The sequence below is a fragment of the Pinus tabuliformis genome, chromosome 3_2, assembly GCF_031772625.1.
Source record: "Pinus tabuliformis cultivar Carrire ecotype Pingquan chromosome 3_2, CPIR1, whole genome shotgun sequence".
Classification (NCBI taxonomy): Eukaryota; Viridiplantae; Streptophyta; class Pinopsida; order Pinales; family Pinaceae; genus Pinus; species Pinus tabuliformis.
Window position 1 is genome coordinate 873,010,436 of NC_142302.1, and position 15,378 is coordinate 873,025,813.

Genomic DNA, 15,378 nt, shown 5'->3' on the forward strand with positions numbered 1-15,378 from the left:
TTAGATATTCCATAAAATTCTTTATCTCTCACTCTAGGAATTCGAGATCCATTAAAATTATAACAGATAGCATTGAAACAATGGAGAGAAAAATATGTTCACTGCAATAAAGTGTAATGTGATGTTGGAAATAATGGCGCGGGGGTGAATCCGTATTATCAAATCAATAAAACCTTTTCATTTCCATACTTAGATACATATATGCTACTTCAGTTCATAGAACCCGCATGTATATGCAACTGTGTCTAATGCAACTAGCGTATATCCAGAATACTCATGATTCAGTTAATCCATTAAATGTTGGTCTTTAGTTAGTGCATCAGAACTTAATGAACAGTAAGGAGGTGCAGTAAAACAGAACAGATCATCACACACAAGAAGCACACATGAACACCATGATATAAGGTGGAAACCCAGTGTCGGTGAAAATCACCTGCTGCAAGTTGTCTCTATCTTCTTTTAATAAGAAACTTCATTTTACAATAGTTTTGTACTGGTGCAGTCTTATACCACCATACAGGCTCCTACCTACAGAGGGCTACAACCCTTTCTCGTTTTCCAGACTCTCCTGGGTGGGAGCTACAACCCCCTTAGCTCTTGTACTAGCGGATCCATTTACTAGTACGTAGGTTCCTGCCTACTGAATGCTCCAATCTTCACTCGTTCTCCAGCTGCTACTAGAAGGGAGCTACCACCCCCTTTGCTCTTGTACTAGCTGATGTACTAGTACGTAGGCACCCGCCTACAATCTCCTTTCATCCTCCAGGGACCACATTTCATACATTTTCAGACTGGGTACTCCTGAAGCACAACACCATAATCTGAAGGCCACATTTCATCCAATTTTCACACTGGACCCATCAATATCATTGAAGCACACAAACAATCAATACTAGCCTCATCAATCTCTGAATCACCCAATACTAAATCACTAAGACCCTGTCAACAAAATGCAGTCACCAGAACACAGAGAGAAGAACACTGAACTTTATAACTTGATGCACTTCCTGACTTCAGACATATCTAGATTATTACATGTACAAAGCTAATATGTTTGTTAGCAACTAGATCTAGTCCATCAGATCACATAAATATAAGTCATTATGATCCTAATCCATTATTAGAACTCATCCATCAACACTGAGGCTAAACACAATCAACCAAACTGAATATGCAGAATACTGACACCACTAAACAATCATCAGAACTAATCAACAACCAAAACCACCTATAACTTCAAACATCATAGCTCAAATGGTATACGCTACTGTAATGAACCAAACCCGTGTACATATGCGCTTTCACCAAAGCCAACCTGTGTACAGATCTATAAATATTCAATCATGACTTGCAGCTATTTGAAACTTAAGTTATACCCAGTTCAGAACATTACATGTGTCAGTATAGAGATCTAGATCAAACATAATCAATAAAGATAGTTCATTTCAAACCATTTGATCCCTATCTATCCTTAGATCTTGTTCTCCATCAACCGGTGAGATTCCTCCTTAGCTCAGATCAAGCAATGCATCATAAACCCTTTACCTGCATACTGGATCTCATACTTCATCAGATATTCATGTCTTTTTCAATGGCCTTGCCTAATGATCTTCTTCTCCTTTTATAGTCTTAGGCCTTACTCAATACCATGGTCCAAAACCATAACAAACCAATACCATGGACCCAATACTTGGGATTAGCACATATGACGAGATACTATGGTCCAAAACCATAGGTTCAAATACCAAGGACTAACTACCATGGACCAAAACCCAATGTATGCGCCTTCTCTTGCATGAAAGTGCATGTATATGCATACGCACCTTTTGATCGATGATCCCACGTGTATACGCGACTTTGATAAGAGGAACCTACGTATGCCTTATTTTCTTCATTGTTTGTAGTCTAATCATCAGCTCTTTGCTACTAACCTACTGCACTATGATCTGTCATCTGTGTGATTTTCCATCAAGGACAACACTTGTCTCATAATGCCAACAATCTCCCCCTTTGGACTTGATGGCAAAGCTAACTTGTCATACTGAGAACTGTCATCTGATTCCTTTAAGCTGTCCAGCATTCCATGCATTCAGTCACATCTAATATCTCTTCTGTGGATTCATCTAGTTATAAATAAGTGAGTTGTTCTTCTACGAGTGGGTTGCCATCAAGTAAAACACATGCATAATAATGCCAACAATCTCCCCCTTTGGACTTGATGGCAACAACACCAAATCACTCTCCCCCTTTGACATCCAGGGGAAAGGGCAGACCAAGATATTCTCTTTCCTTGATAAACATTCCGTTGTCCATACTCCCATTGAGTATCTGCTTGAATCTCTAAATGAGCTCCCCCTTTGTATATGCCAAGGTGTAGCAATCTGACCAAGCTCCCTCTGAGTACATGCTAAAGTCTCTGCTCTGCTGAAGTGTGCTGTTTATGCTCCCCCTGACCATAAGCAAGGTCTGCAAAAAGATGTTCGGCAAGAAAGAACAGGACTCTATACATCATAAGTGACCTTCCTAGCTCCAAAGACTCATACATACATCCATCTCCCAGCTAAGTGGGGATATACCAAAAGTTTACACATGATAATACAAGAGTATAACATCATTCATCCCAGAGATAGTGGGGAAACCAACATAGGCCGTTACATGACCTTGTTAAAAGAAATACATGATTGAAATATTTCAACATCCTTCCTTATGCATAGAGGGGGTACAGATTACATTATATGATGAGAAGAGATTTCATCAAATAACTATAATAGATAGAGACACACTATTACATCATGAGTCTTGATATTACCTTTACATGAGACCAAACATCTAAATAAGACCATGATAGTCATTAGCAACTATCATACATAATGTATGATCTATTCCATAAGCATCTTTCAACGACATCTAGACCAACAATGATATTCTCCCTCTGTACCTGTTCCATCTGCGCCAGATGGTTTCTGTCAGGCCCATATCAGACTCTTCTCATTCTGAGTTTGGCCCACTGATTTCCTTCAAATCAACATATACGCGACTGTATCCACAGAAACAAGCATATATACGTGGATACTCCTCACGAAACTCGCGTACAACCATTTCCAAATCAACAACCTGTAAATGTCCTATGACAAGGTATGTCTGCATATAGATATCAGCTCATCATCATAAAATCATTCACATTATATCATATGTGTAAAACACCATAGCCATCTTATCAACAAGATCATCCATGTATCATCACTTGGGAATATCTGCATCAATCAGCATATGTAAGTATCAACCTATCAACATATAGGTAAGAACTCATCATCATCATGTCTCCAACAAAGAAACTTAAGTAATCATCCATGTATCCAACATAGCACTGTGTATCTTGATATCATCAATAGCATCAATCCTCATCCACATGAGTGCCAAGAACTATAGGAATCCTGCAACCTAACTGTATTATATGATTTTTATGACGACAACAACATATGAGTGACTCATCATCAAGTAACTTCTCCTTATCCTTATGAAGATCACCATGCAAGCACCATATGTGCATTATCAGAGAATCAACCACAAATCTGATCTGAACATCAACTATGTAGCCCCAAGAATCATATGAGATTTTGTCATGGACAACTCATAACCATAACATAGCAAAATGTATCATTTAGCCATATAAGCATCATTACCAAGGACTACTAACCATAATGCCAACAATGCATTATTAAAAGCATATGCTCCCCCTGAACCTGTGCCATCTTGTCTACTGTCAGATCTGAACATGCATATATCAGCAAGAAGTATCACGACATCATCATCATCAAGTTAGGATCAAAAACACTACTAAACATCTTATGAGTAGCAAGACATTTCCACACATCATTAGCAGATTGTAACCATTATCACACAGAGCAAGTAATGGACTGAATCATATCAGACTCTTTTTTTGGACCTGTCCCTACTGCTTTTCTCAAACTGACATATACGTGACTGTGTAGTGTATAACTCGCGTATATACGCGACTTCCCTTTATGAAAATTGCATATGAGATTCAGGACACTGAAGTTTCACACTTTCAGCTCCCCCTGAGTCTGTTAGGTCTGTGTTGTGTTGTGTCTGAGTATATTGTGTTGTGCCACATCTTTCTGACTGTACTTCCTTCTTCTTCCATATCTTCTAGCGTGATGATGTTTTCTCCTTTTGGTGTGATGCCCGTACTTTTTCCCTATATTCCTTTGCTATATGTCCAAGCTTGTTACATGCATAACATCTTATATGTTTCATATTCCTCCTGTAGCAACCAGCAGCTTTGTGACCAAACATATTGCAAGAAAAACAATATCCATTAAAGTACCTGAAATGTGATGATCTTTCTGCATGATGGTCTTGAACCAATCTTCTTCTGCATCTGGCTGCAACATGTCCAAGATTATTACATACATAACATTCAACCTTATTTATTGGAGGAGTAAAATATTTTCTTTGAAGAATTTCTTTCCTTGGCTGTTGATGGGGTTGACCTCTCATTTCCTGTTGAGCATTTCATATTTTGCATTAGATTCCCTTGTCTTACTAGATTCTTCTTCAATAGATTCATGAAAAACCAAGACCAGCTTTGATAGCAAGAGACCTTTGACTGCTAAGAATATCAGCCAAGATCTTAGTACTATCTTGAAATCATAAGCTTATATTTTTCTTCTAATTTATCTTTTAGAATATTTACCTCAACTTGATGTTGCTCTTCCTTTTTAAGATACTGCTTGTTCATGTTTTCTTCAACATTTCTTCCTTCTTCCAACTGATGTCTTAGATCAAGAACTTATTTTTCTTATTTTTCATGAGCTTGGAGTAGTTATTTATTCTCCTTCTTTGATTCTTCAAGATCTTCCTTTAGCGAGAGGATCGTAGCTTCAAGCATTTCATAGTAACTGGATCTATCTCTGAGTTTCTTGATTGTTGTGCTTCTTTCATTTACTTCATTTCTTAATGATGTCACTTCATCCTGCAACTTTTGATATTTTTCCTTGAATAGTTTCCTTACCTTGTTACCTTCCTCTAGTTGAGATTTTAGTTTGGTAGCTACTTCCTTGAAGGTACATTCCCTTTTAATCAATAGATCTTGTTGATCTCTAATTTTGTCTGTTATCCTTTTAAATTCTGCCTCTATTTGATATCTTTCTTGCTCACCCATAAAAGAAAATTTAGTTGTTTCGCTATCACTTTCATCATCTTCACATGGATGGATGCTAGAGGATAACAAATTCATACCTGATGGATCTTGTTCATCTTCATTCTGAAGTGATTCTGAACCTGAAGTGCTTCTTCCACATAATCCCCAATCGATGCTCCCACTGTTATAGACTTTCTGAGATGTCTTCCTCTTCTTAGGTGCTTTCTTCTTAAGCTTCTTTCCCATTGTTCCATGGATCTCCTTCAAGCGATCAAGCTTCTACCAAAGGACCTAGTCTGATACCAATTGTTGGAAATAATACTGAGAGGGGGGGGGGGGTGAATCAATATTATCAAATCAATAAAACTTTTTCATTTCCATACTTAGATACATATACGCTACTTCAGTTCATAGAACCTGCATGTATACACAACTGTGTCTAATGCAACTAGTGTATATCCAGAATACTCATGATTCAGTTAATCCATTAAATGTTGATCTTTAGTTAGTGCATCAGAACTTAATGAACAATAAGCAGGTGCATTAAAACATAACAGATCATCACACACAAGAAGCAGACATGAACACCATGATATAAGGTGGAAACCCAATGTGGGTGAAAACCACTTGCTGCAAGTTGTCTCTATCTTCTTTTAATAAGAAACTTCATTTTACAATAGTTCTGTACTGGTGCAGTCTTATACCAGTACATAGGCTTCTACCTGCAGAGGGCTACAACAATTTCTCATTTTCCAGACTCTCTTGGATGGGAGCTACAACCCCCTTAGCTCTTGTACTAGCCGATCCATTTACTAGTAAGTAGGTGCTTGCCTACTGAATGCTCCAATCTTCACTCGTTCTCCAGCTGCTACTAGAAGGGAGCTACCACCCCCTTTGCTCTTGTACTAGCTGATGTACTAGTACGTAGACACCGGCCTACAATCTCCTTTCATCCTCCAGGGACGACATTTCATACATTTTTAGACTAGATACTCCTGAAGCACAACACTATAATCTGAAGGCCACGTTTCATCCAATTTTCACACTGGACCAATCAATATCATTGAAGCACATAAACAATCAATACTAGCCTCATCAATCTCTGAATCACCCAATACTGAATCACTGAGACCCTGTCAAAAAAATGCAGTCACCAGAACACACAGAGCAGAACACTGAACTTTATAACTTGATGCACTTCCCGACTTCAGACATATCCAAATTATTACATATACAAAGATAATATGTGTGTTAGCAACCAGATCTAGTCCATCAGATCACATAAATATGAGTCATTATGATCCTGATCCATTATTAGAACTCATCCATAAACACTGAGGCTAAACACAATCAACCAAACTGAATATGCAGAATACTGACACCATTAAATAGTCATCAGAACCCATCAACAACCAGAACCACCTGTAACTTCAAACATCATAGCTCAAATGGTATATGCTATTGTAATGAACCAAACCCGCGTACATACGCGCTTTCATCAAAGCCAACCCGCGTACAGATCTATAAATATTCAATCATGACTTGCAGCTATTTCAAAGTTAAGTTATACCCAGTTTAAAACATTACATGCATCAGTATACAGATCTAGAACTAACATAATCAACAGAGATAGTTCATTTCAAACCATTTGATCCCTATCTATCCTTAGATCTTGTTCTCCATCAACTGGTGAGATTTCCCCTTAGCTCAGATCAAGCAATGCATCATCAACCCTTTACCTGCATACTGGATATCATACTTCATCAGATATTCAAGTCTTTTTCAATGCCCTTGCCTAATGATCTTCTTCTCCTTTTATATTTTTAGGCCTTTCTCAATACCATGGTCCAAAACCATAACAAACCAATACCATGGACCCAATACTTGGGATCAGCACATCTGACGAGATACTATGGTCCAAAACCATAGGTTCAAATACCAAGGACTAACTACCATGGACCAAAACCCAATGTATGCGCCTTCTCTTGCATGAAAGTGCATGTATATGCATACGCACCTTTTGATCGATGATCCCACGTGTATACGCGACTTTGATAAGAGGAACATGTTTATACCTTATTTTCTTCATTCTTAGTACTCTGATCATCAACTCTTTTCTACTGACCTGCTGCACTATGATCTGTCATCTGTGTGATTTGCCATCAAGGACAACACTTGTCTCATAATGCCAACAATCTCCCCCTTTGGACTTGATGGCAAAGCTAACTTGTCATACTGAGAACTTTCATCTGATTCCTTTGAGCTGTCCGGCATCCCATGCATTCAGTCACATTTGATATCTCTTCTGTGGATTCATCTACTTATAAATAAGTGAGTTGTTCTTCTATGAGTGGGTTGCCATCAAGTACAACACATGCATCATAATGCCAACATGTGTTTCCAGAACCAAATTCTGAATAACTTGATATTAGTGAGATATGAATTTTTCATCACCCTTCTCGAGAATCTAGAGTGTGATAGTTTGTTCCATGTGCAAAGGAATAATTATGAAAAGGTACTTGATAAAATTCAAAATTAAACTAAAATAAATTAATAAGTGAACACAGGTACCTATCAGAATTGGATAAAATTTGATCCAGGTTGCCCAAAACTTGAACCTGGAGCTCAAAGGATATAGTGGATTATTTGCCCTTTCAATATCACTAAAAGAGAGAAAACTCCTCGCCAAACCATGCTTGCAATTCTCATCGCACATGGCTTTCCCATGTAATTTATCTATCTTCTTATCATTTTAGGATGAAAAAAAATCTAAATGGTTTTGAATCAAGGTAATTATTTAAAAAACTTTGGTCAATTAAGTTTTTCTATTTTTAGATCCTGTATCTTTTACCAGGAATTGGCATGAATTGGCTAGAGGATTTATCTAGGAGAATGTATGAATCACAAATTGTTCTCTCTGTGAAAGAGCCACAACTTTTCATGAAAAATGAGGGGAATAGAATTGTCATCCTTTTGAGAATGATTTTTAAAAATATCTAGACATAAATCCTTCCAAACTACACGTATCGTACAATGTAAAGTTACTTCAAGACTTGCAAATACAGGTCGTGCAGTCAAAATAGATAAAAGAAGGGCAGAAAAATTTCCCTGAATAAGTGACAAAAAAACTCGAGGAATAACCTTTAAACAAAAATTTAACTGGTGGACTGATTTCTCTACTTTTCTGCACCACCATATTTCATAAGTGACCATTCTAATATTGCATATTCCAAACAAAATTGTGGTGCCAAGCATAATGGCATGTAGTTGTAAACATACCATTAAGTTTAGCAATAACTGGTTGGTAGTTGGAACAATGAAAATCCCTCATTGTGATTGACCCACCCTGTTTTCTTCCCTTTCTGAAAACATTATAAACATATACTATTAATCATCATAATGGAGTGAAGGCAGATACAACCAGCTTGATAAGTAATTTTGATGGATCATAATTCTTCTGTACAGAGCTTCCCAAAAAGACAATATAAACAACGTAAAGAATGAAAATATTCTAGCATCCATAATACATGGCGTATTGAAACGATGTAAAGAAATTGATTGAAATAGGACTAAGTTTTCTAGTTTTCCAATTCCGAAATATATATTTATTAATGTGACATCCATCGCCTTCCAAGGAAAATACAAGGAATTAAATAATTAATTTAATTTGTCTTCCATCAACCATACATTCATCAGCTGTGAACCTAAAGTTCAAGCTTTATGTAGACTCTAGCGTTCCCATCATAAGGAATGCCTATTATCCCTAATGGCTTGAAACTAAGTTCATCATCTACTATCCAAAACTACCCATCATCAATCTCTTCTTCTAGCATTCTCTCAATTGAATATAGAGGCATATTTACATTTACAATTAAATGTTGATTAGAAGTCATTTCATAAGCAAACTACTTGGTGAGACCCGATGAAGGGGTAATGGAAACTAAGTCCATTAGCCTTAAAACAAAAAAAAATATCTACACTGAATAAAACAAAATAGTCGCATTAGTATAACTTTTATAAACCTGAGCCTACGACATTATATTCTTCTGCACTAATCATACTTACAAGAATTCTTTAGTGATCTGGATTTCATGAGTGTCATCAAGTCCAAATCAATTTTGCAATAAACACGCTTCCTAAATTTTGTTTTAACAAGCTTACCCAAGACATAAGCCTTGGATTTGATATCAAATGTTAAGTCTAAAGGAATGCCACCCACTCCATCAACGCTAGTCAAGCTAGCACCACCTTTGTAGAGAGGCACCTTCTTGCCTTGCAACACTACATCTATAGTGCCATGGGTTCTCGTGGGCTGATAAAACTTCTATACCTGGCCCGAGGCAACTACAATTTGATAGTACATCAGATCCATGGATGTGGAAGTCACATGAACCCAAAATAACATGGCAGGGTTGTAGAAGCGCATTTTTAAAGTAGCATTTAAGGATATCATCTTGGTGGGAACTCTCACTGCATCTGACCCCTCTGACACATAGAAATCATGGAAGATAATACTCTGCACAGTGACTTTTGGTTTGTATAGCCTGCTGGCACCCCACAGAATGAGTGAAAACATTGTGAAAAGAAGAGAAAAACACAAGATAAAGAGAAAAACATAACAACGCCTCGGTCATCTCTTCTCATCGTCAAATTCATCATACGGTCCTTCCTCTTCTATGACACTACACTGGTTCCAGCCCTTATTTCCTTTGCCATGGTGTCCATCATGTGGCTGAACTTTCCAGGAGCCAGGCTTCAATGACCCCAAAAACTTGCTAGTGGATGACTTCGTGGAATGGTGCCCGAGGGACAAATTTGAATGAGGGGGTGACCCCATGGGGATGAGAATAGGGGTGGACTGAAATGATATCTTTCCCCATCATGAGAATCTAGGGAAGGACTCTAAACATAGTATATAGGTCTTCTAGGTGACCTGGTCGGGGATGAAGGTGCCAAACTGGTCACCTCTAAATCTGACTTTACGTTCCTTTTTTTTCTCCTTACAAACACACAAGCCTCTACTCTATGCTTGCAATATATGATAAATCTACCAATAACAATATCAAAAATTCAGCTCAATACAATGCTAGTACCGCCATATGACTAGTAGCAAAACTATAAGAAAACCCAAGATACAGAGTCCTTAAACAACTGCTTCTCTCCAAATTTCAATATCGAAATCTTGGCTCAATCTAATGCTGATACCACCATATGAATAGGAGAAAGGCAGATCCCTTACATCAATGCTTCTTTGCAATACCCAAAATCAGGCAGATCCCTCTCAACTTCTTATAGCAGTGGTGCTTTGATATATATACACTAAGTATATCAAGTCGAGCATCAACTCAATCCAATACTCAAAATCTCCTAACTGATCTGTTCATATCTTTCCAAGACCATAGACAGATCCCTCTCAAATGCTTATAGAAACATTGCGTGCAATACATCAAATCCACTGCCGAAAACCAACAATTGGAAAAAAAAATGAAGGTGGAGGAGTCCCTTATTACTAGAGGGATAGGAGCAGATGGATTTAATGGCATCATTATATAGGGCAATGGAGGACTCCGAGAAACCTAGAGAAGTCGGGCATCAATGCTGAAGGACAACCTTTGTCCAAAAAGTGACAAAGGTCCCATGGTGAAAATTCCCACGGTATACTCAGGAACATGTACATACATCTCTCTCTTTAAATGCAACTTTAACCTGTCTTTACTTAAGTTTTATTGCCTTCCATGGCAATAAAGAGGGTATCATTTTCCACCTAAAAACAAATTGTTATATGAGTATATTTTAGGATTATAAGCCCTTATGAGGGTTACAAGCTCTTTATAGAAGAATTTGGGGTTAGTGGGCTTTGGGTCCAAATTTTGAACCAAAGCTCTCATACCATGTGTAAGGCCCTATCCTAGGGTCTTCTAAGATATCTATTTTCTTTGGAAATTAAATACAATAAGAGGAAATAATTTACTTTCTTACAACATTTAAACAATGATAATTTACCATTTACATTCTAATACTTACAACTTATAGTGAACATTTCATTTCAATAATTTACATGAGTAATCTATGCATAGAGGAATACATGTACCGGTGGACGGTGGAGATGCCCTTAAGGTGCTACTGCTGCTGAAATGTTCCTCTCGACTACCGAATGGATTTACCTCCTAGCCAACTAAGAAATAATTCCTAGCCCAACAAACCTCCACAGGTTCCCGAGCTCTCCGAGCCCAAGTCCAACCATATGTAGTGTGTCCAAGATGAATAATCCAGAGCAAGATAAACAATACTTCCATCCTCCTGTCTCTCCAACAATTTCTCAAAATATTAGCTAACCCCAAAATCAAAAGCAAGCCAACATCCCCCTTTCTCCCTTCCTCCTTCCCCTCTTATGCCCTTCCTCTCTTCTCCCCCTCAACCACCTCTCATTAATGTCATTAACTTCTCCTTCATCCTTACAGTTGACTTCTCTTCTCCCAAGTAAATTTGAGAGTACATTTGGAAATGTGATATGAATATAAAATTGGGAAATTAATGGGAGAGGACCATGTCTTCTCCCAAGTAAATCTAAGAGTACAATTGGGAATGTGAGATGAATATATATATATATATATATATATATATATATATATATATATAGATATATATAGATATATATATATATATATATATATATATATATATATATATATATATATACACACACACATATATACATATACATATACATATACATATACATATACATATACATATTGGTAATTACTGGGAGAGGACCATGTCTTCTTCCAAGTAAATGCGAGAATACATTTTGGAATGTGAGATGAATATATATATCGCTAATTAGTCAGAGTGGACCATGTCTTCTCCCAAGTAAATGTGAGAGTACATTTGGGAATGTGAGAATAATATATATATTGGTAATTAAATGGAGAGGATCATGTCTTCTCCCAAGTAAATCTGATAATACATTTGGGAATGTGAGATGAATATATGTATTGGTAATTAGTTGTAGAGGGCCATGTCTTCTCCTAAGTAAATGTGAGAGTACATTTGGGAATGTGAGATGAATATATATATAATTTAAAATAATGGAAGGAGACCATATCCTACCCAAGATTCAATTTAAGAAGACAATCTCGGAATTTGAATAATATCAATAATGAATTTTATATTATTAAGTAAATTTATAGTTCCCAAATGAAGGTATTCACCAATATCTCTCAATATTTTCACGTAACGTAAACATTAATAAAATTTTCATGGTAAGATTAAGTGGGGCATTACAAAGGATTCATGGCCTTATCTTGTCCATATGGGTGGAAACCCTCGTGCAAAGACCAAAAAAAATATTTTTCTAGCCATTGATGGTACAATTTACTAAAGAAGCTTTAATCACTACCTTCAATGGTTATATGATTAAACACCATAACTAGAGAATAATAGTATTGAAAGCTAATGAGCACAGCCTAATAAATTCCATATGGCTGGGAGCTAGATCCTTTAAAGGAGAGTCTCAAAGATGACCCTATCTTTATGACTCCTCTTTCTCACTCATGGTCGAAGCTGACTAGGTTGTTTAAGAGGATCTACTAGCTATTCCAAACCTTGTTTAAAAGGATCTACTAGCTTTTCCAAACCATTATGTTGACAAAGCATCGCGAGACTTAGCAACAACTTATGGAAGTGGGCTAGGAAAGTGTTCAAGGAGTTGTCACATGAGTTCAAGGAGCTCCTTTGGAGATGAATAATTGTTGAGTATGAGTACCTGTATACTATAAAAATGAATGCCTCAAACCTTACAACTCCTTAAGTTGATTTTCCAAAATATATGTGAATTAATGTGAACTAATGCCTCTAAACTTTGATATAAACACATAAATTTAAATAACATTAAAATCATTATTGGATTGAGGAAAGTGAACTTGAACAAGCATGCTATTGGTAATTTCATATAGTCATAAGAAACATCTAATTAAAAAAATATTTAAAATAATTTGTTTATTTTTTTCCTATTGTCTCTAGAGAGACAAAAGAAACCATCTCCTAAGAAAAATAATTCATGTGTTCTATATTGAAGAGACATTCTTGTAAGACAATAACTTGAGATACTCCCTTAAAGACAATAGATAAGCTTCTTTTTCTCTCCACTTAAGAAAATTTACTCAAAAAGTGTCTTAAATATTGTCTTAAAACCCCCCTCTTTGCAGTAGTGCAACAAAGAGGTCACTCTCCAAAATAGAAATATTATTATAACTATTATTGCATCTAGAATTTAAAGAGAGATTATGATAAGATAAGCAATTAACTTATAAAAGAAAATTAATATACTACATAGAGGAAATCAATCCAAATTTAAAATATCAAAAAGTTATTATTACTTTAACTACTATAAAGAAGAAAACTGACATTATTAAAATGAGAGCAAACTCTCATGAACACCATAGTGAATGAAAACACTACACAATTAGTGAAATATTATGTGTTTAAAGAACTTTTCTTGTAACATTAAAATGGTTAATGTCCTAAAATATTTTATATTAGAATATCCTCAATATACCTATAATATATATTAGTTTCAAAATATTTCTTATAACACTATTTTTTCTAACATTTTAAGTAAAAAAACTATGTGACTTAGTAATATTTCTTTTAAAACTTTTAAAATATTAAAATACAATTAAAAAATCAAAATAATTCTTTAATCTTTTAAAAATTCAATAAAATAATACTGATTTAACATATATATCATCATTGTAATCGCCATTCTTTTAAAAATTTAAAAATTCAATAAAATAATATTGGTTTAACATATATATCATCATTATAACCACCACAATGCTATACAACATTAGCATTAAATATTTTGATTACTTATAATTCTAAAAACAATCACTCCTTTAAAATTTCATTTTATTTAAATATTAAGAATGAAGCTCATAGAGCTAGACCCCCAAGTTGTGCAAATTCTATCAACCAGAAAGAAGTTGTACACATCCATCTAGCGACCACCAATCCACTTTTTTGTTTCAAAAAGTTTAACAATGTACATGAAATTCAATAATACATCCATCTAGTACCATCAATCCAACATTGTACATGAAATTCAATAATACATCCATCTAGTACCATATTCAATCCACTTTTTTATTTCAAAAAGTTTAACATTGTACATGAAATTCAATAATATAAATACGTCAATAATACAAATTCATTGTTCACGTGATATAGTACCAACCACTCCATCCAACTTTATAGTTTTATAAGTAAAATTATCCCTTTCCTAAACTTTACCATATGACAAAGTATATTTAGTCTAATATCTTTTTCCATTTCATTATAGTTCTCTTACTTTTATGTATATGTTAAAAAAATTAATTTATAATTAAACTAAATACTAAATTAATGTAATGTTTTGTTTGTGGGAAAAAATCTCTAACTGTTAAGTTATAAAATATATAAAAGTATAGATATATATCCATTTATAACTTAAAAAAAAACCATATGTTTAAAATTCACCAACAAATTTATAACAAATTATAATTCTTTTATGAATTGAAGCTTCAACTATAAAACTTTTCACATCACCATCAAAATTTTGACACAATTTGAATCAATGAACGAACTCGCCAAAATTAATGGCAAAAACTTCTAATCCTCTATGCATGGTAGACAATCCGTATCAAGTAACTAGTGCTCTTCTCCCTGGGCTATCAACAATATTGAAAGGCTTTCTCCAACCCCGATGAAATAGAAGATCTTGGACCTCTCTTTAGCCGAACTTTATATGAAATCAATATTGGAAAATGCAACTCTCTGATCGAATATTTACCCAACTTTATACGAAACCAATCTTGGAAATTGCAACCGTCTCACTGAATATTCACAAAATACCACCACCGCCGTATAATAATGACTCTGTTATCGGGAAACCAGTCACCATGCAGCTAACCCTACCATGGAACTTTTAATGGGTGATGCACATTACGTTAGAGGATGATCTCGATGGCAGTAACAGTGACTTGAGAAAATGGGGATGATTGATTACTCTCTCCCTTGATGCTGACATGAACAGAAACCAGAAGGCAACAAACCTACTGATAGATTCCTATGAGACTAAACGGTACGAATGAAATTCATATAAAATTATCAGAGCAGACGAATGTGAAGATGATACTGTTGTTTGTCCTCTGCGACGTAAATTATAACACCTT

General features: G+C 35.5%; 1 pseudogene; it reads right to left on the minus strand.

The window, feature by feature from the left end:
* Positions 1-9,215: 9,215 nt before the first annotated feature.
* Positions 9,216-9,740, minus strand: LOC149183401 (uncharacterized; annotated as a pseudogene).
* Between the last annotated feature and the right edge of the window lie 5,638 nt (positions 9,741-15,378).